Consider the following 25,841-nt stretch of genomic DNA (forward strand, 5'->3'; position numbering starts at 1 on the left):
AAGTTGATATACCTTAATTTGGGCTTCTGCACCATCTCCTCCACTAAGGGAGGTCTATGGGAACCTGCACTCCCATTGACTTCCCTTACTCCTAACAGGGGGCAGGAGAACCATGGTTGAGGGAGCACCCTGTAAATTTGATTTAGAGCATCCCACTAGGCACACTAAATCAAACTCTGATTTAGCATGTCCCTGCTAGATGTGATAAATGGAACTTCGGAAGATTGACCCCGGCAGGATCAATCTTCCCTGTAGTGCAGGTGTACACTAATTCTGGGCCCTAGGCCCTCTGTCTCTCCTTTTCTCCATATCCATCCTGCCATCCATGCGTGTGCTGAATTTTCCATTGTCTAAAACCACTTTACTGATAGTGGCATGTAAGGTCTGTTTATTTCTCGATTGGATGGGCCTAGAAAATATTAAATGAGGGTCAACTTCCAGCGAGATCTCATCAGAGGGAAAGAATTTAATTTATTTATTTATATGAATGGAAAATTTATTTAAAAAGTCTCTACATATGATTGTTTTTTGTTTTGATTTGACTCACCTACACATTATGTTGCAGCCCCTTGGAAATTATTTGATCTCTTACACCCTGTATCCAATGTATTGTTTCATACACTTGATCTGTTATCTCCTCTGAATCTGATCACAGCTTACTCGGCAGCTTATCTATATGAGTGGGGTCTGGTTCTGTACTGTATTGTCATTAGACAGTATAGTGGAGTAAGGCTGACAATCATATGCCTTCGGGAGCTGCAGAGATGGGAACAATTTTCATATGCCACTGTAGCTGTGTCTACACGTGCATGCTACTTCGAAGTAGCGGCACTAACTTCGAAATAGCGCCCGTCGTGGCTACACGCGTCGGGCGCTATTTCGAAGTTAACTTCGACGTTAGGCGGCGAGACGTCGAAGTCGCTAACCTCATGAGGGGATCGGAATAGCGCCCTACTTCGACGTTCAACGTCGAAGTAGGGACCGTGTAGACGATCCGCGTCCCGCAACGTCGAAATTGTGGGGTCCTCCATGGCAGCCATCAGCTGGGGGGTTGAGAGACGCTGTCTCTCCAGCCCGTGCGGGGTTCTATGGTCACCATGTGCAGCAGCCCTTAGCCCAGGGCTTCTGGCTGCTGCTGCTGCAGCGGGGGATTCATGCTGCATGCACAGGGTCTGCAACTTGTTGTCGGCTCTGTGGATCTTCTGGTGTTTAGTGCAAGTGTGTCTGGGAGGGGCCCTTTAAGGGAGCAGCTGGCTGTTGAGTCCGCCGTGTGACCCTGTCTGCAGCTGTGCCTGGCACCCTTATTTCGATGTGTGCTACTGTGGCGTGTAGACGTTCCCTCGCTGCGCCTATTTTGATGTGGTGCTGCGCAACGTCGATGTTGAACATCGACGTTGCCAGCCCTGGAGGACGTGTGGACGTTATTCATCGAAATAGCCTATTTCGATGTCGCCACATCGAAATAGGCTACTTCGATGTAGGCTTCACGTGTAGACGTAGCCTATATGTGTAATACTGGATTTGACTAGACGATATGCTGTAAGCTATACATTTTGATGTGCCCAGAAAGGTTTGATGTCCAATTGAAATATGTGCCAATTCCAGTCGAAAACTTTCTTAAAGTTAATGCTTGCAGCAGGTATTGCTTCTTGGGTCTCTTGCAGCAGGCAGGTCAATTGCCCATTTTAACAGGTGGAATGTTCTCTTAGCAGATTAGAACCACAGTATGTGTATGTAACACGTGTTAATTTACAACCATCAGACTGTGAAAGGCATATAGCATTTCATCCTGAGGGTTGTGGCTGACATTACTTAGAACTATCTGCCTTCATCTGCAGGAATAATTTAGGTGGGGAGAACAGAAGTATCCTGAAGTGTGGATGAAAAGGTGGGGTTGTTGAACATGGGGAATGCCTTATGGAAGGGATAGATTACTACATTAGTGGGTTGATTTTTACGTAAAACCAACAGGATCCAGGCTACTGGTAATGACAGTTGAGAAGGTCAAAGGAAGTGCTGTTAAAATTAGGAGCTAGTAGGAAGCATGAAAATTTCAGAGGTGATGCTGGTTGGACAATCATATCTGCTATAGATGTCAAACATCAAAGTGAAATTAAGACTTCTAGGGTGTGCTATAGGACAGTGACTGACAGCGATGTCCCCACTAGGCCCGTAAAATCGAACCCTGGAAGATTGACCTTGCCCGGGTGGATCTCCCAGTAAGTGTAGATGTGCTCTGGGATCAGATAGCTTTCTGAGGGTGAAAAATGTAGAGGAGAACTGGTGTTTACACATGAAGGGTGTAGGTGTGAACAGGTGGTTGGAATGAAGGGGAATGGTGGAGCTGTAATTTTTGCACTGAACTGGCCAACAACGACTCTTCCAGTCCCTAACTGTTATTATTCTGCATTAATGTGGTGATCAGCCCAGTCATGCAGATTCTGAGTTTTGTGGCAGCAGCTGTTCAGAATAAACTGTTTCTCTGGTCTTGTTGGATTTGTGTTTTGAACTTCCATTCTTCCTTGCTATATTAGACTACAATTTATCATTGGGGATGAGTCACTGTTGTGTGCGTTAATAATACTTTAGACTTGCTCTGATACAATAGTAATAAACACAGAATGCTTCAAAATAATACATGCACTCAGAAGGCCTGGTATCAGTGGTTGATATTTTTACCAGACTACTCCATCTACATTCTGGACTAGAGTCAGCTGACCAAACTGAGTGAGGGCGCTACATGATGGCAGGAGAGGTATTTCTGTAAAATTCCAGGGATGTTCCAAGGGTCTTCATGCTTTCAAAACACTTTTCACATGCATGTCATTTAGAGCTGAGAGCAGGCAGGTATGGAGAAGTGGAAGAGGTATGATGACATCATGCTGCCACTTATAAAGATAAATACAAATGATCATAGAAAATAGAATTGACTTTGATGGCGGCCGATGAATGGTTTGTGGGGTGATTGGGGGTCTGCACTAGTGAAAAGTTTGGGAATCACTGTCTTAAACATTGGAAAAAAAACGTAGAAGATCATCAGTGCACGAGAAATTACATCTTATGAGAATACAATGTGAAGGTTAGAGACCAGGAAGGAGCGAAATATGATGAACATGGGAATCATTTCTAAATTGTGTGAGACTGAAAAAGGGAAATAAGACACTGACAAAGCTGGAATGAATTGTTATGCTCTGGAAGTCATTAGTGGCTTGTTTTTCAAAAGCATTGCACACCTGCCACTGTCCTGGATTTTATCGGAGCTGTGGGTGCTCTTTTTTTCAGAAAATGGGCCATAGCAGCCTGATACAAAGCTCACTGAAATCAATGCGAGTCTTTTCTTTGACTCCAATGGGCTTTAGAAAAAGCTCTCAATTATGGACTAAAAGAAAGTACACAGATCCTTTGGGTGACATGATCATTTTGGTGTTTACTTGGTAAAAGACTGATGAAGAACAATGTGCAATATACATGTGGCAGCACCAGGGTCTGAGCAGCAGGGGTAACTCTCAGCAGGTATTCAGGTGAAGCATAGGAAAAAAACAAAAGACTTTTCTAAGGTTTTAGACTTATTTATAAGCTATTCTGGTATGAACAAAATAGGTTGACAGAGAAATTTACCATTTTTTTTCAAGCAGCCAAATAACCTTTCAATACCAAAACAATATTTCTAAGGCAGATCTTAGCTGTGTCTACACGTGCATGCTACTTCGAAGTAGCGGCACTAACTTCAACATAGCACCCGTCGCGGCTACACGCGTCAGGCGCTATTTCGAAGTTAACTTCGACGTTAGGCGGCGAGACGTCGAAGTCGCTAACCTCATGAGGGGATCGGCATAGCACCCTACTTCGACGTTCAACGTCGAAGTAGGGACCGTGTAGACGATCCGCGTCCCGCAACGTCGAAATTGCTGGGTCCTCCATGGTGGCCATCAGCTGGGGGGTTGAGAGATGCTCTCTCTCCAGCCCCTGCGGGGCTCTATGGTCACCGTGGGCAGCAGCCCTTAGCCCAGGGTTTCTGGCTGCTGCTGCAGCAGCTGGGGATCCATGCTGCATGCACAGGGTCTGCAACCAGTTGTCGGCTCTGTGTATCTTGTGTTGTTTAGTGCAACTGTGTCTAGGAGGGGCCCTTTAAGGGAGCGGCTTGCTGTTGAGTCCGCCCTGTGACCCTGTCTGCAGCTGTGCCTGGCACCCTTATTTCGATGTGTGCTACTTTGGCGTGTAGACGTACCCTCGCAGCGCCTATTTCGATGTGGTGCCGCGCAACGTCGAAGTTGAACATCGACGTTGCCAGCCCTGGAGGATGTGTAGACGTTATTCATCGAAATAGCCTATTTCGATGTTGGCTTCACATGTAGACGTAGCCCTTGTGTGTCTAACACTTTCTGCTCTGGGTTCCAAGAAAACAGCTGGTTCCACCCTGCAAGATTCATCTCTGCCTTCATGTTCTGACAGATCATCTTTCCTCAGTGCTTTGGGGAAAAAAATAAACCCTGCCGTGGTTCTTACTGATATGGCCTAGGGCAAGTGTCCTGCAGAGTCTGGCGATCAGATGAATCTTGCTAAATATGCATAAGGCTGACTATCCTTAAGGGTCCAATTACCTTTTTTATCCTGAGATAACATTGCTGTTGTAATAGAGGGCAGAAATTCTCTTCAATCTCTGTATCATCAATTGAAACAGTATTTCTTGGGATAGCAAATTCATCTTTTTCATTATCAGGTAAGAGCCTGGGTTGGTAATGGCTGGCGGCATAGGTTTTGCCATTGTACCTCAGCCATGAACAGCTTGTTGGGCTCTCCCCATGACAGACTGGCCGCTGATTGGTGCTTGTGGGATTCTAACTAGCATCCAGCATAGACAATGCTGACACCTTAAAATCTAGATCAAGGTTGAGTTTAGGACTTGTCATCTTATACTAACTGGGAAATGGCATTGAGGACAATTTGTCATTTTATGTTCTTGTGCCTTGCCTAACCTCTGCTTACCTAAGTGCCTGTTCATGTCTGAACCCAACAAACCATTCTAGGCCACTTCACTCCACTTTAGAGGATTTAAAATAGTGAGCTGTGACCCTTGCCAAGGTGTTAACAAACAGTTGTCACCGCAGGGTCTCTGAAAGCCTCTCACCATCAGCTGAACATCCTACTGGGTTTGAAAATAGTTTCATAAACACAGTTTAGCCATCTCAGAGGGGTGTTTGTGTTAGTCTGTAGCTTCACAAACACAAACAGTCTTGTAGCACCTTAAATACTAACAGATTTATTAGCTTTCAGAGGGGTAGCCAGGTTAGTCTGTATGTAAGGCCAACAGAGCCAGGGTGCTGGTGGGAGGGAATAAACCTTCAACCTGAGGGGATAAAGCCCTATGCTCTGCCCCATGAGCTTAAGGGGAGCTAGCGCTTAGCCAAGCCTGTAGAGCAGGGAATTCACTCTCCCTGGTATGTGGTCTCAGTGCCTCAGGGGTTACATGTATCTTCACCAAAAGAACCCCAAACCAAACCAAAACAACAACAACAAAAACAAGCAGTCCTGTAGCAACTTAAAGACTAACAACTGGTAATAAGCTTTCGTGGGCAAGTCCCACTTCTTCAGATTGTTGGACTAGACAATTTCTCATCCAGGGTTTATGACAATTAAACCATGTCATAGGAACTACTCTCCAAACCAGGTTTGTACCTCTGCTCTATTCATATGGTTCCCATAGGGGAAGAAAATCCTATTGCATCAATTTGATATTCAAGACTGCTAGGACCAGACCAGAACATGGGTTCTGATGCCAGCTTGCTTCAGAACCTTTGATGTTTGTGCTGTGGGATGCTAACCTTGTTACCAGTTTTATGCTGGACTAAGTGTTATTCAGAAGAGGATGAAGTTCACCCCTGTGGACCACAGCCCTTTTTAGGCCCATTCCTGCAGCCACCTCTATGCTATGGGTACCACAACAGCACAGCTACAGGATTGTAGCTATGCTGCTGAAATCCTATAACATGGACATAGACTATAGTGACAAAAGGACTTTTTCTTTTGTCATAGGAGCAACATTTCCACAAACAACAGTTGATAGGTTGGCAAAAGCCTTTTTCCATTGATGTAACTGTGTCTTTGCTGGGGGGATTAAGTCCCCATAGCTGAATCAGTTAGGGATGTGGATATTTCACACCCCTAAGTGCTGTAGCAATGCTAACCTCCATTTTAAGACCAACGTTCCTTCTTAAACAGGTTTTCAAGCTATAGGTGGGACTTAGAAGATGCAAGACCTTTAAACTGGCCCTCTGAACAGGAGAAAAAATTATGTAGGAGCACCGGTCCCTGTAAGTCAAGCACTTGGACAGCCACCTAGAAGAGATTCAGGTGCTGTCCAGCTGATTAGCAGTGTGTCTACAGATGCACACAGCTGGCAGCATGTGTTTTTACAGGTGGTACTCATTTGCAGGTGCCTTGGTGCACATAACAAAAATTTATTCTTCCCATGGATGGACAAAAATAGAGGGAACAACATCGAGGAGGCATTACGTTGTTTGAGGTTGACTACCATCAATAAGGATCTAATGTTTGATCAAGTACTAAAATTAATTGATCTAGAAATCTAAGTCTAATCCTTCCTGAGATCCAGGTGAATTCACTTGTATACTCATATAGCTTAAAGTAACCGTTGAATGTATTAGTCTTAAATTTGGGAAAACTACTAAGACGTTACTTGTGGTGTTTTCACTTATCTATATCCTATTATGATGTAGGTGCAAACATTACATTGGCCATACTCCTGTAAATAAATAGCCCATCAAAGAAGCCATCAAACCAGAAAGCCTTGTGAAATGAAAATGAAGAACTTCAACAGAAAATTGTTAATTTCAAAACAGGTGGTCATTGTGTGTGATGATTGGAGATCAAAAAATTCAAAACACATTCCTCAGTCTCCACCCTCAAAGGAAGTCTATGTGGGTAATGACATTATGAGCTTGTTTTCTATGAGAAGAAGCTATAAGTACGGATTCCAGAAAAGATCCTTCATCTCTGGACTGTTTGGACTCATACAGGGAAGTGTAAAGATTTTTGGGAAACTGGCAGTTTGTTACATCATTGCTATCATTTGGAATTACAAACTGTAACTCACCTATGCATATATTTTAACTGCTTTACTCACTCAATAACTCTTATTTCCTTTCCACAGCAAATAAACCTTTAGTGAGTTTAGTATAGAATTGGCTACCTGAGTTGTCTGGTGCAAGATCTAGAGTATCGGTTGAACTGGGGTCCCTTGGGACTGGAAGCAACTACGTCTACACGTGAAGCCTACATCGAAATAGCTTATTTTGATGTAGCAACATCGAAATAGACTATTTCGATGAATAACGTCTACACGTCCTCCAGGGCTGGCAATGTCGATGTTCAACTTCGATGTTGCGCGGCACCACATCGAAATAGGCGCAGCGAGGGAACGTCTACACGCCACAGTAGCACACATCGAAATAAGGGTGCCAGGCACAGCTGCAGACAGGGTCACAGGGCGGACTCAACAGCAAGCCGCTCCCTTAAAGGGCCCCTCCCAGACACAGTTGCACTATACAACACAAGATACACAGAGCCTACAACTGGTTGCAGACCCCGTGCGTGCAGCATGGATCCCCAGCTGCCGCAGCAGCAGCCAGAAGCCCTGGGCTAAGGGCTGCTGCCCACGGTGACCATAGAGCCCCGCAGGGGCTGGAGAGAGAGCATCTCTCAACCCCCCAGCTGATGGCCGCCATGGAGGACCCGGCAATTTCGATGTTGCGGGATGCGGATCGTCTACACGGTCCCTACTTCGACGTTGAACGTCGAAGTAGGGCGCTATTCCGATCCCCTCATGAGGTTAGCGACTTCGACGTCTCGCCGCCTAACGTCGAAGTTAACTTCGAAATAGCGCCCGACGCGTGTAGCCGCGACGGGCGCTATTTCGAAGTTAGTGCCGCTACTTCGAAGTAGCGTGCACGTGTAGACACAGCTTAGAGGTGATGTGATTTTTGGTGTAAGTAACTATTTTATAACTGAGTCCAGTACAGTAAACTCTTTGATATCTGGCGTCCACGGGACCAGGAGGTTGCCAGATAATCAAATATTTTGGATAATAGAGAGTAGCTCACTTGCCAACTGCACTCACTCAGCATGGAGTGATGCAGGGCAACGCTCAGCAGTGACCTCCTCCACTGCCCTGAATCACTCTGTGTTGTGTGTGAGTGCAGCTGTCAGGCTCCTCTGCTCTCTCCATGCTCCCACCCAGTGTCCCCTGACCAGAGCCACTCGGCTCTGAGTTATCCCACGGATTCGAGCATGCTGGTTACTCAAATAACGGTTAAACAAGAGTTTACTGTATATCTGGGCCACAAGATTGACTGGAGAGTATTAATGGGACTACTTGACTCCATTATCAGATTGTTATAGCTATCCAGGAGTTCACATTTCACACTGACTCGGTGATTCTTAACTGTGGGACATACCACCAGTTTGAAGCGCCTGCCCTGTGTTCTGACGGTGACTGCTTGTTATCTGTGAAGCTAACGACTAGCATAGCTACCCCTCTAAGACTATGTCCCTGGAGGTAGCCTTTCATGATTGTGAGCCACTCTACATAGGTCATTTCCTGCTTGGCTTGACAGCAACAAGACATTTCACCCAAGGGCAAGTCTGTATGGATATTAAAGAACTTCTTCTTTAGATGAATTCCAGCCTCATTTTGTTCTCCAAAGTACTGTATACACTGACATAATTAAAGTATATAACATTGTACTGGTCTGCTAAGAGTATCCCACTCTCTGTGTACAGCACAGCTTCATTTATAAGGATGGGTTATTTTTGTTAGTAAATTGTAGGGTTAGTGTTTCAATCTCACCAGGAATTTACTATTTCCACCCAAAGGCCAAAGTCTCTGCTTTCCAAGGGTGATCTGTTTGGAATCTAGTAACAGAGAGAAAGCCGTGCTAGTCTATATATTATCAAAACAAAAAAACAGTAAAGTAGCACTTTAAAGACTAACAAAATAATTTATTAGGTGAGCTTTCTGGAAGACAGACCCACTTCTTCAGACCATAGCCATAGCAGAACAGACTCAATATTTAAGGCATAGACAACCAAAAATAGTAATCAAGTTTGACAAATCAGAAAAAAAATTAACAAGGTGAGCAAATCAGAGAGTAGAGGGGAGGCGGGGGGGGGGAGAATCACGGGCACATTCTCATGCTCCTCAGCTAACCTCATATATGCCATCATGTGCCAACAATGCCCAGATACTTTGTATATTGGACAGACTTCAAACTCTCTTAGACAAAGAGTTAATGGGCACAAAACAGACATAAAACCACTCCTGATCCACAAACTGGTCAACTGACATTTTAATGGAGTGGGCCATTCTGTTAATGACTTAAGAGTTTGCGTGTTACTGAAGAGGAATTTTCACACTCCTTTGGAAAGAGAGGCTGCTGAACTCTCTTTTATATTCAAATCCGACACATTAACATGTGGTTTGAACAGGGATGAAAATTTTCTGTGTCATTATAGGGGCTCTTTTGCAAACTTGGCTTAATCTAATTCTTGACACCCCCCCCACCGCCCCTCTACTTTCTGATTTAGTCACCTTGATAATTTTTTTTTCTGATTTGTCAACTTGATTACTATTTTTGGTTCTCTATGTCTTAAATATTGAGTCTGTTCTGCTATGGCTATGGTCTGAAGAAGTGGGTCTGTCCCACGAAAGCTCACTTAATAAATTATTTTGTTAGTCTTTAAAGTGCTACTTTACTGCTTTTTTGTTTGGAATCTAGTGTGAGTATTGGAAAGTTGTTGGCCATTTAGACAGACTTTATTTTGGTTGTTAATTGGTTGCTTTAAATGCAAATGAGAAACTGTAAGGAAGTCCATTGCACTAATGGCTTATTCATTGTCTTACAAAAGATGAAGGGGAATCAGTCTGGGTTCTGCAGAAAGTGCCCCAGTAATCAGTAAACTTGCCACTGTCAGATTCATAGGCCCCAAAAGTCAGGAATATTGAGAAGTTGTTTCCAGCAGGATAACCTGCCCTGATACACCATTCTTAATTATTTTATGTCAATCATTGATGCACTGTGCTGTTGTACTGTGTTAGATAGGTACAGACTTCCTCTCCAGAGATGGCTGTATTTCAAAGTTGCATACAGTCATACAAATGGGTGCAAGTGCTTTGCCTTGATTTACACTCTGAGTAACTTTATTGAGATTTAGGTCAAATGTGAGGTAGATCATGACTTGATCCACATGCTAAGAAGTACTTTGAAACAATTTGTAGTCAGGCTGTGTCTTCATGGCTAAAAGAGCATGGGGAGTGGGAGGCTGCAACAAGAAGCTAATGCATGTAACATCATTTAACTGTGAAGTCACGGTGAAACCCTAGTGTAGAAAGGGTGCAGACAGTTGTTACCACAATGTAACTAGACAAGATCAATACTACAAATTCCATCTGGATTTGACCTTTCTGAGTGACAACACACAAAACAACCTTGTCTCCCCTGGGACTTTACAGTGAGATAAATGTCTATTAGTTCTCTCACAGTGAAAACACACTTTTTCTGGCAGTGACAAAATAGTTTTCTGTGTAAGGATTTCAATACTATAATGCAGGCAGCCTGGTGCAGTGGACTGAACAGTGAACTCGAATCCAGGAAAGTCTAAACTCTAGTGCTGATTTGTTGTATTACTTTGAGAAAATCAACCTAAGCCTTATGAGGTGGATCTGGGTGTTTAAACTGGCATGGGACCAGAATCAGGTTCTTAGTGTTGACTCAAACCAGATCATCCCTCTCCTTTAAAACACTTGTTATTCTGCAAATAAAGCAATACTTGGTTTCCATAGATACTAAATCCAGCAGTTTTATTTGCATTGGACAGCTATGAGCATCAGCCTGAGTACTTTTCCATAACAAAGGCTTATTTACCCTGCATGCATTTATGTTGCACTAATCATCCAGCTTTTCACATTCATAATATTTTCAGTTGGGACTGTGATACCCATTTAGAGGTCTATTGTCAGGAACACAATATGTTTTGAGCTTACACATCCACTATTTAACTATCCCGCTAAATCAAATTGCAAACAAGTCTTCACCTGTGAAAGAAGTGAGTTACAATTCCCTTCTCCTCATCTTCCCTCTAAACATCATGATAAATGGGCCTGTGAAAACAAATGCCTGGTGATGCCACCTGCTGCCGTCTTTTGACTCAATGCAGCACAGAAACAAAACTCTAAAGATGAACGGCTAGTGGCTGAAGTACAATTGATAGTAGCAAGGAAGGAGACAGAGCAGTTTTAATTCATGTTGTTGAAAGGCACCTTTTCTGGGAGCTGCCTTTTCTGCTGTGGTATGAAGAATAAAATCAGCATGTGGGGCAATGGGACTGCCTCACAATTTCATTGAGTGTCAATGATCTTTCAATTTGTGTGTGTGTGTTGTGTGTGTGTAATGAAGCAGTACTCACAAACTGACTTTGCTCTGGAGGGCCTTCCGCTCAGATCCCAGCTCCATGAAAGGGAAGCTGTTAGCTCTATCCTCGTTTTAAGTGCAGCATGAGAGTCACACTATGTCTCTGCTTTAAAACCCATGGCGATAAAAAGGGAGGACTCCTTTGGCTTCAGTGGCCTGGATTGTAATAGTAATGGGCATTGATTCAGCAAAGCACCTAAACAAGCTCTTCACTTTAAAACTTACTAGCCCCCATCTCTGTCCATGGACATGCTTAAGTCTCATTAATTTGTGGTAAAGTATTCACAACCATCTATGGTCTTGTCTGTACTGCCACTTAATTTGATGCAACTTATGCTGCTTAACCTACATAAGTTACATTGGCTCTCCCACCACGGAGATGCAGTAATTAATCAATGGGAGTGCGCTTTCTTGTCGACATAGAGCGTCTACACCAGACACTCTCCATCGGCACTGCTGCACCTACGTAGATGTACCATGGTAGTGAAGACAAGCCCTAAGGGAATCTCTGCACTGCAGTTGGACCTGCATGTTCAGACATATGAGAGATAGCTTTCATATAGCAAGCTTGCTATAAATAGCAGTGTAGTAGCAGTAGTGGCAGCAGTACAGGCAGCAGCCCAGATTAGTCATGCAAGGATATACCAAGAGATCTGGGTGGGGCGGTGCTTGCTTATTTATCCTCTGCTCTTGCTGCTACACTGACATTTGCAGTGGGCTTGCTTAGGTATGTGCTGCAGTCATGCCTTCCAGTTTCTGTGTGCAGCCATACCCATGGTGATCTCAGTGCTTTGGAAAGTCTTCCCCTCTGTGCTCAAGTGCTATGTTGAATAAGGGCCACAGTGCACAAAGGGGTGGTCTCTGGCCAGGCCCTTCACCCCATCAATCCTCAGGCCCTTTAGGCTGATTCTGACTGGCCTTTGAATCGATGAGTCTTGAAACGAAACTCCATCTGACCTTCCCATTTGAACTCATACACCAAAACTAACATACAATGAAAATATCAGCGCTGGTGCCAACGCAAATATGGTTTTCTTTTTATTTTTTTGCTTTTAAATCATCTTGAATTGGCAAATCACCCTATTTAAAACTCCCAATATTTTGTTCTTCTCAGCGTTTTAATGTTGTTTATCCCAGTGGAAAAACTTGCACAATATGCATATACATTTCTATTCTTACACCCATTTGGCAAAGAGAATACTATAGTTAGTTCTCTCTCACACACAGTTCTGTTCTTACAATTTACTCTGCTACATTAATTTTTCATTGTCCCGCAGACCTGATCACTCTGGGTACTCTGAGGCTATCTCTACAACACAGCAATCCTTCGAAAGAAGTTCTTCCTGAAGATCTCTTCCAAAAACACTTCTTTCAGAAGAGCACATCTGCACACAAAAAAGCACATAAAAAAAACCTATCTGGTCTTTTGATTGAGAGTGGCCACACAGCTCCTGCTCTTTTGAAAGAAAGGGCTGGGACTGAAAAATCTGTTGCCATGAGGACTGATCTTTTGAAAAACAGGCCCCCAGGGGACCTACACGTTTTTTGTTTCTGAAAGAATCTTTCAGAAAAAGGCATTCTTCCTCATGGCTACATCTACACTACATTCCTCTTTCGAAAGAGAAATGTAAATGAGGGAAATCAAAAAATAAAGCACTGATTTACAAATCTCGTGCTTCATGTGCATAATCTCATCCAATTGCTTTTTCAAAAGAGATTTAAAAAAAAACAGAAGCAGTGTAGTAAAGGGACTTCGAAGTTGCCCCGGCACTTCAAAGTACTGGCGGGTGAGCTGCAGCTAGACGCAAGCCAGTATTTCGAAGTTGCCGCGGGGGGGGAGTTTGCTTAATGAAGTGCTGCGTATGCAGTGCAGCACTTCATTAGTAAACTCCCAGCACCCTAATTACCATCCTTCCTTCGAAGGAGGGTGGTTGTGTATACACAGCCAGCCAGGGTCATGGCGGATTCTCCTTCTGTGCCCATTTTAAGTCAAGGCTGGACCTTTTTCTAAAGACATGCTCAAGAAATTAGGTTGGGGCACTTCTGAGGCTGGTTTCCTCAGGAGGATGGAAGGTCTGATCCCTTCTGGCCTTGGAATCTCTGAATTAGTCCTTTGAACGACAGTGTCATCTCATACTTTTCTGGTTACCTACCACGAGCCCCAAGTCCTCTCCAAAGTCAATGTTCCCTGACATAGAGCCCCCCAGTCCTGTGAGCAAGGCTTCTGTATCTAGACGTATAACTTCAGACTGACCATATGATTTGCTTGCACCTAGTTCATCAGGTGATCCAGCACACTCTGTGTCCATTTGTGTTATAGACATACAAACTGGGACAGTGATAACCTACAACTTTTAGCAGTGTTTTTATAGCAAAGAGATGAGAACCAGCACCAGTGGGCAATGTTCCTCTAATTTTTTTCCACACATGGGAGGAATAATTTTTGCTGTGGGCACAGAGGCCTGCGTGGATGTGCACCACCAATAAAAACTCACGCTGCTGGCTGTGGGCTCTCTACTAATCAGCTGGCCAGCACCCTGAATTTCTCCTGAGCAGCCACCCAAGTGCTCAGCTTATTGGGAACGCCGCCTACCGAGCACCATTAGAAACATATCCTCTCAGTGGTGATTGCCTATTTACAATTCTACTTTGAGAGCAAACAGCTAGATTGTTTTTAATCCAGTCAAAGTGTGCCATGGTAAATGTTGTATTCTTCTAGTTTCTTATGCCATGCGGGACCATGTCAAATGCCACACAGAAGTCTGTGTGTCATATTGAGAGTATTAGCATTATCAACAAAACTTCTAATCGTATCAGAAACAGATGTCAAGTTAGTTTGATTAAATCTATTTTCCACAAACCCATATTGACTGGCATTAATTACATTACTCCTTTAATTCTTTGGTAATTCAGTCCCATATCAGCTGTTCCAATAATTTTATTTTTAGAGGCTGACAGGCCTGTAATTACCTCAGTCGTCCTGAGTATAACTGAAGCATTTATCAAACTGCACCTGGGATTGGAAAGCCAAGCTGGATTCTTTCTTTCTCATGCAATCATCACTAGTACCACATTGTCCACAGGCCAAATGATGTCCTCAGTTTCACATGTGAAATCCTGATGTCTCAAAATGATGCCTGGGGAAACCTCTTAATTGTCTTCCAAATAGGTCCTTATCTGCAGTGCATATTCTATTCAAGGGGGACTGCACAGGGCAGAATTTGGCATCACAATTGGAACTGAGTTAATTGTTCTGCCACTGTGGAGTGAGAAGAGCAGAATGCTGCTCCCACACCCCAGGAGCAGCTCTGCACAACTCCCAGGAGTACGGGGTTTTTTTCAGATTATTTATCTGGCCATTAGCAAGGGCCAATTAACCAGGGGAAAGCCCACCCTGCGAGACTTACCCATCAGAGCAGAACAGCTCTTTTGATGCAGGTTTTTCAGGAGCCACTGGCACCAGCCTGATGCGACTCCCATTACATTGAATGGCTGGTTTACTACTGACTTCAGAATGAACAGAGTTTGGCCAGCAGCAGCCATTCTGAAAAACCCCGGTCTCATTGTCCATGCATAGCCATACACAAGGCTTAACTTACAGATGCAAATGAGTTCGGCCGTCTGCCTCTAACTGCTGCTGGAGCAATATCAGTGGGACACAGCTTCTGCCCAGTTGGCAGCCAGCAGGTAATAGCAGAGCTGAAGGTGCTGCAGGGTGGGAACGAGGATCTTTGTTGCGATAACTGCATCCCAAAATGAGGCTGCATTTGCTACCAGAGAGATTGGCACCTGGGGCTGATGGGGCACCCCGTTTAGCCTAGCCTGGTTGTGAGTGGCCATGTTGCAAGGCCCTACCAGAATTATTGTGTTCTCACTGGTGCCATGCTTCCCCCACTGGATGCTAGGACTTTGGAAGGCACAGCTTGTGGCTCTCAGTGCTGTGGTGAGCCGAGGTGCTTTATGATTCATTCCCAAGAAGCTGTGGAACACTTGCCTGTCCTTAGATGCATGAAGAGGAATTACAGGGAGTCACTGGGGAACACTCAGTCACACACTGGTCTAACTGGCACCCTTGCTGCAGAGCAGGCCGGTTAGAAACCATGTGGTAAAGCTCTCATCCACACACTCCACTGGGCCAGCTAACCCAGTGCACAGCACCACTTAATGTGGGTGGCCAGTTTAGCTGCATGGATGGAAGAGATGTTGGAGGTAGAAGCCTGGGCCAGGTATAGTGAAAACACACCCTATCTTGCTTGGCCCTAGCCAGTGCTTTTATTCACCCACTTTTGCTAAGTACGGATTTGCACAACAATGTGCAGGAGGTTTATCTGTCACTCACTCCATGTCACAGTGATAACAGAATGACTTATGCCCAGACCAGCTGCAGAGTCTAGTTATCCAGAACCAGGCAATAACTTATGGTAGTAATTAGAACAGAAGCATCTCTGTTTTCTCATGCTGTCATAACGAGTTGTTGGCTTTTGTTTGCAATTAAATCTCTGTTGGTCGAAATGGTGGCAAAATCTCTCTGCCTGTTAGGTGCCTCATCAGAAGCCTTACCCCTTTGGATAATGCTTCACAGTCTAATTAGTTTCCAGCTACCTGTAAACAGCATGATACTATCAGCTAGCTTCCTAGAACTGGCTCTTGTTGAGACACTTGTAATACAAAATCAGGGCTGTCCTTAGGATTTATGAGGCCTTTCACAGCACTAGTAAACAGGTTTTCCTATGCTCAATGACAGGTGAAGCTGGTGTGTGAGTTTTTAGAGATGTGATTTTATACTCTTCAGCAACATACTAATGAAATATTTTAAAGCAAAATTTAAACTACGGTCCTGTAGATTAACTGAGTGAGATCAGAAACAGAGAGTACATACCTGGGGCTGCAAATGGTTGTTAAATGGTTTCACTACCACTTGAATGACTCTTCCACAGGTTCAGTGTTTTGCTAATAGGTCTGGCAGGCTTTTCCACTTTTAAGTTAACTGAAAGCATAACCAGAGAACAGGGATAAGAAAAGGTAGATGTGTAGACATTAAGACTCAGTGATGCCCCAAATTTTTCAAGTGCCCTATGCAGCTGTGTATTCTGTGTATGGGCAAGGACTCCCCTGAACAAAATGCACTGAGAAGTGAGTGGACTGAGATTTTCGAGAGACTATTCAAACTACACTGTCAAGTTATATGACCCACAATGACCAGCAGAGATGGGAGACTAATGCTTTACCAAAAAAAGTGCATTTGTATATCACAGGATGGGTTGGAAATTCTTTGTGACATCACCTGCTGATTGCCCTGGGTTGGAACGTCGTCAGGATTGGTGAATGTTAACAGAGCTGAATGAGGAGGACCAATTAAGAATTGCTCTGCTGCATCTACACAGCAGACTTATTTTGAAATAAGGCATTCTGGCAGAGCTATTCTGGAATAATTTATTCCGAAATAACACTGCTACAAAAAACCCCCCAAAAAACGCATTTCAAAATAGCACTTAGCTGTTTTGAAATACATCATCTAAGCTACGTCTACACTTAGGATAAACTTCAAAATGGCCATGTTAATGGCCAAATTGAAGAATACTAATGAGGCACTGAAATGAATATTCACTACCTCATTCGCATGCTGCCAGCCACAGCGCTTCGAAAGCATCCTGCAAACATCAAAATCACCTTATTCCTATCAGGGGATTTCAATGTTTGCAGGGTCCTTTAAAAAAGGAACCCTATGTAGATGAGCCGTGTGTGAGTGACACATGGCACTTTCGAAGCGGCAGCATGCTAATGAGGCACTGAATATTCATTTCAGCCCCTCATTAGTATTCTTCAATTTGGGCATTAGCATGACCATTTTGAAGTTTATCCTAAATGTAGACACGGCCCAAAACACACAGTGCCTATTTCAAATTAGAGCCATTGGATGCACAATAGCTTAGTTTTAAATAGGCACTATTCCTCCTTCAACAAGGTATACCAATTTAGAAATAACGCACCCCCTATTTTGAAATTATTTTGAAATAGCAGCTGCATTGTGTAGATGCTAGCAAAGTTATTTTGAAATAACAGCTGCTATCTCGATATAACTTTGCTGTGTAGACATAGCCAGTATGGTCCTTTGGCCATGCTCATTTTCCTATAGCAAGCATAACTGTGGATATGCTGCTTATTTACATACATCTAACTCTCCTTGGGCTCTTAAGTATGATTGTGACCTCAATTAGTACCCTGTGGCAGTAAGATCCATAGGTTAATATAATATTTAAAGGTATTCCTATCCATTTCATGTTTTGTTTGCTTAGTACATTGGCAATTGCCACAGTCTTAATTATGTAAACAGGCTTATAGGAGTCTTCTTAATCCACGGATTGCTGAAAATCTTGAGTCAGTTTAGCATGTCCTGCCCTGGGGTTTTCTTTTACATTGAAGCTGTTTCAATTCTTTTTGTAGCTTAATATTTAGTTAAAAATATTGTTTTGGGTACAAAGCATTTACCTCTGAACCCCGCCTATAACCCCCAAATAGGTGGAATTAGTAGATGTCTTACTATACCCTTTCACCACGGTCATTTCTTCAACATAGTGTTTTAGCTTATTTGGTCACTCAAGCAATTTGGCTTTAGATATTTTTCTCTTGCTAGTTACAGGTGGCCTGTGACAAAAGACATTGTCAGGTTTTTCAATTTTCTGTCTCTTTGGTGAATTTTTTCATGGGCACAGGACTTGGTTATAAAATCTCATGCTCTGCTAAAGCTTCCAAAAGAAGCTCTTAGTCTCTCAGGAGCAAAAACCACTTTTCCTTAATCAAATTCTATGGCAGTTGCTCTGGCAACTTGGAAGTTATTAATGCTCTCAATTCAGACTGTTACTGAAGGAATAGCAGGGATTTGGGTGGTTTATCGGAGCATAGATTAATGATTCAAGGCCCAAGTCTGTCATTGGTACGCAGGGTAAAATTTTCCTAACTACTAATTTAATGTGTGGAGTAAGATGTTACTCAGTGGCTGTGTCTATACTAGCTCCCAACTTCGAAGGGAGCATGGTAAGTAGGGTGTCAGGGGATCACTAATGAAGTGCTGTGGTGCATATGCAGCACTTCATTATGCTAATTCTCCCCTGCTGCAACTTTGAAGTGGCAAATTTCTAAGTGCCGGCTTGCGTGTAGCCGTGGCTCACCCGTGGGTACTTCGAACTGCCCAGGCTACTTCGAAGTCCCTTTACTCCTCAAAATTTTGAAGCTGCTGCGGGGGAGAATGAGCTTAATGAAGTGCTGCATATTCACCATAGCACTTCATTAGCAGTCTCCTGACACCCTACTTATCATGCTCCCTTTGAAGTTGGGAGCTAGTGTAGACACAGCCAGTGTGAGTCAGAGTGCACCATTAAGCCTCTAATGGCAGGTGTGTTATTAAATCAAAATGGCCAGGCACCTTTTAAACCCTGATTCGCCATTGCCTTGCACCCTCTTTTACACCTGTGTCAGTGACAGTGATGCTCTGAGGTGAAGTGCCTGACCTTCCATTATACAGCAGGCCAGTGGCTCACCTGTTCTGTTTTCTGGCCCTGCACATTCTCACTGTTGTGGCAGACATAGTAGCTGCAGTAGAGCAAGCTGCCCTGGACACCCAGTCAGTGGGCCTGAAGCCTGATTTGAATGAGTGCTCTCTGTTGCTGCCAGAAGGTCTCTTCCATTTCCTTGTTCTGTCTTCTCCGTTGGGAAAGTGGTAGGCCTGACAGATGAGGTGGCAGCTTTTTTTCTGTCACTGGACCACTCCCTCTAGGGGGCTGTTAGGGCACAGGACTGCCTTTGGGTTGGGTGCAGCTCTGCCCCCTGGGGAACTCTGGGAGGCTTTTTGACCAATGCCTCCAGGGGCTCCCAAATGCACAGGAAGAACACATCATGTTGTATGACCCCTTACAAGCGGGCAGCTTGCTCTCTTCCTGCAAGGTGGATTCCAAAGCTGCTGGAGCTGTGGTCTCTGCCTCTTCCCAGCCTCTGTGTTGTGTCTCTCACTTCAGAATTCACGAGCAGGGAATCATCTATGAGTCGTGGGGAATGGAGGAACAAGGATTATGCCTGACTCCTAGATTGAAGTGAGGACGTGACAGCAGCAAAGTCTCCTTGTCCCTTCTCCCAGGCTCACATCTTCATGGTTGGATTCAATCTAGCACTTAAGGGGCACCCTGAGTTTTTGTCTGCATGCACCACACTGGCATTGCCATTCACTTCCCTATTACCCCAGCTCAGCCACCAGGTTAAGGGCCATGATGCCGTGGTTTGATGCCATGTGGTCAGTGCTGTACTGAATGTGCCATGATAAAGTTATTTCATGCAGGTGTAGTACTGGTTATAACTGAGCAGGGTGATCCTTTTCATCTTCTGTTTCCTTGTTCTTTCCAAAATGCATTGCCATCTCCCCACAAAGTATACAAGAAAAAGTATCAGGAGTAGCTGGGTTAGTCTGTATCTGCAAAAACAAGAAATCCTATGGCACCATATAGACTAACGTATTTTGGAGCATAAGTTTTTGTGGGCAAAGACCCACTTGGTCAGATCCATGTAGTGGAGATTCTTCATCAGATGCATATAGTGGGACCGCCTCTGGAATCCCCACTACATGCATCTGAGGAAGCGGGTCTTTGTCCATGAAAGCTTAGGCTCCAAAATATCTGTTAGCCTATAAGGTGCCACAGGACTTCTCGTTGTTTTTTCAAGAAAAAATAATTTCCCAAGAAGTGTGTTTTCCCCACCCCTTCACTACTAGGAGGGGTTTTCCGTGGGAGACCTACAGGTTTATGCCCGTAAAGTCATGGTCAGGCTTATTACCAGCTTCCAAATACAGTAACGTTGTTGCAGCAGGAACAATCCTGCTGAGTAGATAGAGGGGCAGGCGGAATACTGACTGGTTTCAGCTTTAATTTGTTTAATCCTGGAGAACATAGCTCTATTATCTCAAGCTGTGAAATGGGGCAGGACATTGATATCAGTTGAGTAGCTAAGCAAGCATGAGAAAAAAAGCCCGCGGTCTGATCATCCAAGTGTGGCTAGGTGTCATTTTTGCACATTGTATTTATGTCAGATTCCAGGCCTCCTGCTGACTCTGGAGTCTCCTGAGGTGAACTTAGTCTGTTTGGCAGAAAAAGGCCCATTCGGTGAAAACTCGGTCCCTTTTGTCCTCCCATACTACACCCAGCTCCCTAAATAGCTGCAGCTAGGGGCTTCTTTTTTTAAATGGCTTGAGAATCAGGCTCTATCACTATAGGAAAGCTCCCAAACCCTAGGGACTGAAGCCACAGTGGTCACCAACCCTGCTATTTATGTTGGGTGGGTCTATGTCTGCTAGGGCAGGGAAGCACCCTGCTTTCAGAATAGCGAGGGAGGTGGTTTGGAGTATACCACTAGATGTTCACTTTTGCATTTTCAGGGCAAACATGTCTGTGTGTGTATATATATTACACACACATATATATATACACACACACGCACACTCATATAAATAGTACATGCATGTATAAATTATTTTAAGTTCTTTTATTCTCAAGGTTCCATAAGATTTTCCTGGTAGCGGAGTTATGAGAAGAGATTCCTGTGCTTGAATGTAAATCTGCTGCCTACTTTAGAGATAAACTTTGGAGAGCTTATTCAGACAGGAGATTGACCCTTCTAGGGAGATTCCCAGCATGAAGGCTATGTAGGGAGTGACACTCAAGCTTAAACACATCCCACACTGATACATGAGACAGAAAACAACTTGGATGCAGCAAACTGAGATCAGACTAGATGTGGGTCCCAAAGTGAGTGCCACGATTTGTGCTCCCAAGTTCTTACATGCCTCGAATGTTAGGGTTTGTGTGGCCAAAGGGCACTCCTTGCCCATATGGGGCAAGTGTTAACTTAGCAACAAAAACTAGGAGAAAGGACAAAAGTGACTAAAAATGTTGCCCTTTGAAGCCATGTCTACACATGCAGCACTGCAGCTGTATCCATGCAGCTGCTCGGCTGCAGCATGTCTGGCAAAGATGCTGCATCACGGAGTTCTTCTGACAGCATGAAGAAACCTTCTCTGTGAGTGGCAGAAACTATGTCAGTAGGAATAGCTCTTCCAGTGGCACAGTGCAGGGCACTTGCACTGTTATGTCAATATAATTTACATTGCGCAGTGAGGTGGTTTATTCATGCCCCCGAGTGACACAAATTATGCTGGCAGAGGCTGTAGCACAAACATGCCTAAATCTAAATGTTAAAAGCCTTTGAATTGCATGGGTATTACAACCTCTACTGCACCCTTAAGAGGAGATAATGCAATTCAGGGGAATGAGCAGTGAAGTACCAGGACTGCACATGAAATCAGCTTCGGCCAGGGAAAACTTGGCACAGCTCCTGCTCTGGCTTTTTCTCACCCGCGGGTGACACAACTTACACCAACAAAGGCACAGTGTATATACACAGCATAAGTGCATCACTCATGGATGAAGTCTAATTATGAGATGTGGATGCTCTGTTAATGAATTTCCTTCCTCTTCCCTCAGCCTGCATATGTGAGACTTACTGATAACGGGCTGTGCAGCCCTACTAGGGACGGGATATTTTACTTGTTTTCAGGGAAACATAATTGCCATAACAAATGTTAGTTGTGGAAATATACTGTATTTTTAAAAAAGAAAGTGATTTCTCTTGTTGTTCTGAATTACATTCTACAGGAGCTTTTACTCAGAAAATGCAGATTTTCATCCAACTATTTCCAATTACCCCTGCCTTCAAACAATATTCCATTGGAACATTAGAGGGGAAAAGCCCCCATCAACCCATGCAGTTGTTAAATCCAAGGTTAATGTTCAACAAACCCCTTTTTCTTCAGGTTACAAGTTTATTTGGAAATGCTGTTAAGCATGAACTGACCTGTCAAATACAGGCTACATGAAACACCGGAGGCTCAAAATCTCCTGTAATATAAACAAACAAGGCAAATATGTTAAGTAACATAACCTGTTAGCATCCATAATGTTAATGGACAAATATGTGGATGCCAGAATAGTGATCCAGTCTGCTTTGATAGAGTTTCAACTTCCCAGAATTCTGTAATAGACATAAGCTGCTCAGCTGCCAAACCCTCCGTAAGCATATACACAGTGTCATCTGCTCTGCTTCTTACTGCCTCAAGTACAGCTAATACTGGAAGCAGATGGTTGGGAAATGTAGCATAGGAAATCAGACCTGTGTTCCTAACACTGAGTGGAGTTAATCATCGGAAGAGATACCCCAGGGAGCTGGTGGGGGCTCCGTTACTCGGACTCTGAGTCGTGAGTGTACATCTTTTGAAAAGGATGCCATAAGTCAGCCACAAAATACAAGGCTCGGCCAGTTTCTCTTATGCGGGAGGCTGCCTCCTCTCCAGGAATCGCTGAGTGCCGTGGGGTCAATAGCCACTGTGGGCCCTGGGGCAAGATGGAAATGGGACCTGGCTCCATGCCCTGGAAGGGCTGGGACCAAGTGCAGAAGGGGCAAGACCTAGGGCAATCAGCCCTTAGTGCTGCTCAGCCCATGATGCTGGGCCCTTCCCCCTGCTTCACAGCCACGTAGAATGGTGGAGCAGGGCTGCTGTGGGACTACAAAGGGCCTGGAGCTCTGGAAGCTCGCAAAGTAACAGCAGCAGCAGCTGGAGCTCCAGGCACCTTTTAAATGCTGGGTTCTGGGGCAACTGCCCCCTTTCCCCATCAGTGGACCTAGCTGAGTACAATTCTGTGGCATCAGGAGTTCAGGTTAGGTGGTCCAAGTGGCTCCTTTTGGCCTTAAAAATGCAACCCTCTGTGAAGCTTGGTGGGAGGTTGGATAGCCAGGGCAGGGATGGGTTACAGGAAACAAATCCTGCCTCTTGGCAGGGGAGTTAGACTAGCTGACATTCACAGGACCCTTCTAACCCTGTTTCTACAGTTCTGTGAATGAGGTTCCCACTTACACACACTGGTTCTTCGTTCCCTTCAGAGCAGGCTGCAGCGAGGCTATTCTGACATTGGAGTGACCCTGGCCATGAGACTCCAAGCACCAAGACCTTGGTCGGAGGGATGCTCAAGCCTAGACAAGCAATCTCCTCTCTCTAAATGAGGAGGGGGGCCAGTGGGACATAGCAAATTGAGCCCTAGAGTGGATGGAGAGCAGGAAATAATGATAAGCCATGCTCTCAGGGAGAGGATTAAGACAAAGTGAAGACTTTGCATGTAAGGCAGTGGAGTAGTTTTCTTGTGATGTGGTCTGGAAAGCTACCAGCATTGCCATCTCTCTCAGGAATTTGATCCAGATGAACCATCAATTTGAATTCACTGTCTCAGCTCTTTAAAGAATCTCTGAGCAAGGTATGGAATAGCATTCATGCATAATAAGGCTGAGAACTCAGATACTATGCACTTAGTTAGCAAACTCCTCTTCTGCTGACTGCAGTGGGGTAGGCCACTTAGCAATAAATCTGTCCTGTTTTGTGTCACCGACAGCACTTAGTCAATCATTTTTCTTTTCAAACCAAAGGGAACATATGCAGCGCAAACAAGCTCTGGTGATCTTCCTTCAGTACCAGTCGTGTGGGAACACTACTTAGCAGTTTGCTTTTTATGTAACCACCGATTGCACATTTATCCAAACTGGTAACAAATTAAATTACGAGTCTCTTAATGAACCCAAATCTCTACTGCTGTGAATCCATGGGCAGGATTTTCAAATGTCGAGGAAAGAGAAACCGGGGAATGAAATATGTGTTTCGTTAACGCTGCTCTCTCCTGTTGACCAAGGTTGACCTACTAATACTGTATCTCCTACTCAATATACTTTTCATGTTGCCTCTCCAACTCTGGCTTTGAAAGCTTTATGTTCTGGAAATGATGTCTTCAAGGTAAATATATCTTCAAAAAGGAAATAAAGAAGACCCCCAAGAACAATTAACTCCAAAGAAGCAGCCTAGAGATAGCACCAAAACAGTATCTATAACTCCATCCACACTACTGGAGATAAAACCATGTTAATAGAATCACTTAATAGTTCTTTCTAACACCATTTGTCTGACTGTCATGGAGTAGCTGTGGTGTTAATATAGTGTGTAAAAAATGTCTTTTGTACACATTGCATGTGACCCCTTCCATTCATTATTGTTATTGAAGCATGGATTGTGTTCATAGCTTACTTGACATAAGAAAGATGAACCCTGCCCTGAGAAGTTTACAGTGAAAACCCAGAGGGACAATTTAAACCTAGATTTTAAGGCAATTTCCTCCCTGTGTAATTACTTAAGCAATTAAATAATTTCCTAGGTCAATGGTAAAAACAAGACTGAGTTAACAAAAGAAAAACAAAACAAACACCTGGAAAACTCAGGGGAGGGGTAGAATAGGAGCCTCATGAGAGTATGTTATCTTGCACTACACAGCTTAAACAACCTGAATTTTAATAGGAACATTTAATAATTTCAGTGACTATTGCAAACTTAGCAACCTAGGATCATGGCAGCCTGGTCCAATGGGCATCCAGGAGGAGTACCAGATGAAGCGGAACCTGGTCAGCTAGGAATGCATAGTTTAGTATGCATGTGCTATTTTTTTTTTCAAATGGGTTTTGGCTGGTTGACACCAGGCTGGCAAACTGAAACCATCTGAGCAGGAACTACTTAAAAAAAAGGACTGTGTTAACCTAGTTTTACCATTGTGGATCTGTCAGACCAGTCTATCTCTGCCTCATCAACCATCTTGCTTGGTTGATTTGTGCCCCTATAGTTTTAGCATACTGTATCCCTGTAAAGGGCAGGTGTCATTAGGGATACAGTTTTGTACCTAATACACACATATGACCATATCTTAGTGTAACACAGTAAAGGCTGTCCCGTGTTATACCAAAGTCACTTGATATGGTTACCTTTTTAGGGTAGGAAAGCTCTCAGACAAAGGAATGTACGGTATCTCCAAAGTGACCATGTTTAACTGATGGTAGAAGCTTGTAAACTCATTGTTTTGTACCTTGTTCTCTTAAAGAATTTTCACTTTTTACTATCTTATTCTTAAATCCATTCCCCCAAAGAACTGTCTTGTCTATAGCATCACTGTACGTCTTTTATTTGTAGCTATCAAATGGGACTGAATGAGCTGTGATAGTTATGGAACTGGGTTGAGGGGGCACACAGGGGCGAGCAAACTTTATACGTCAGGCACTACTTTTTGATCCCTGAGAAGGAATGTTTAAGTTAAAAAAAAAAATTACTGAAATTTTAGATGACCCTGAAAGCGTTTTGGGGCTTTGTGGACGTGACAATGCCCATTTAAGAAGAGCTTATCTTTTTTGTTTGTTTTCTATCACAATGGATGTTTTGCTTGAAATTCCAACCTG

At 43.9% G+C, this 25,841-nt stretch overlaps 1 protein-coding gene across 1 annotated transcript in view; it reads left to right on the top strand.

Annotated features, from left to right (window-relative positions):
* Positions 1-25,841, top strand: part of COL22A1 (collagen type XXII alpha 1 chain) — a 263,941-nt gene that overhangs the window by 1,195 nt on the left and 236,905 nt on the right. The gene's annotated exons all lie outside the window — the stretch shown is intronic.

This window comes from Carettochelys insculpta, chromosome 2 (genome assembly GCF_033958435.1).
Source record: "Carettochelys insculpta isolate YL-2023 chromosome 2, ASM3395843v1, whole genome shotgun sequence".
NCBI lineage: Eukaryota > Metazoa > Chordata > Testudines > Carettochelyidae > Carettochelys > Carettochelys insculpta.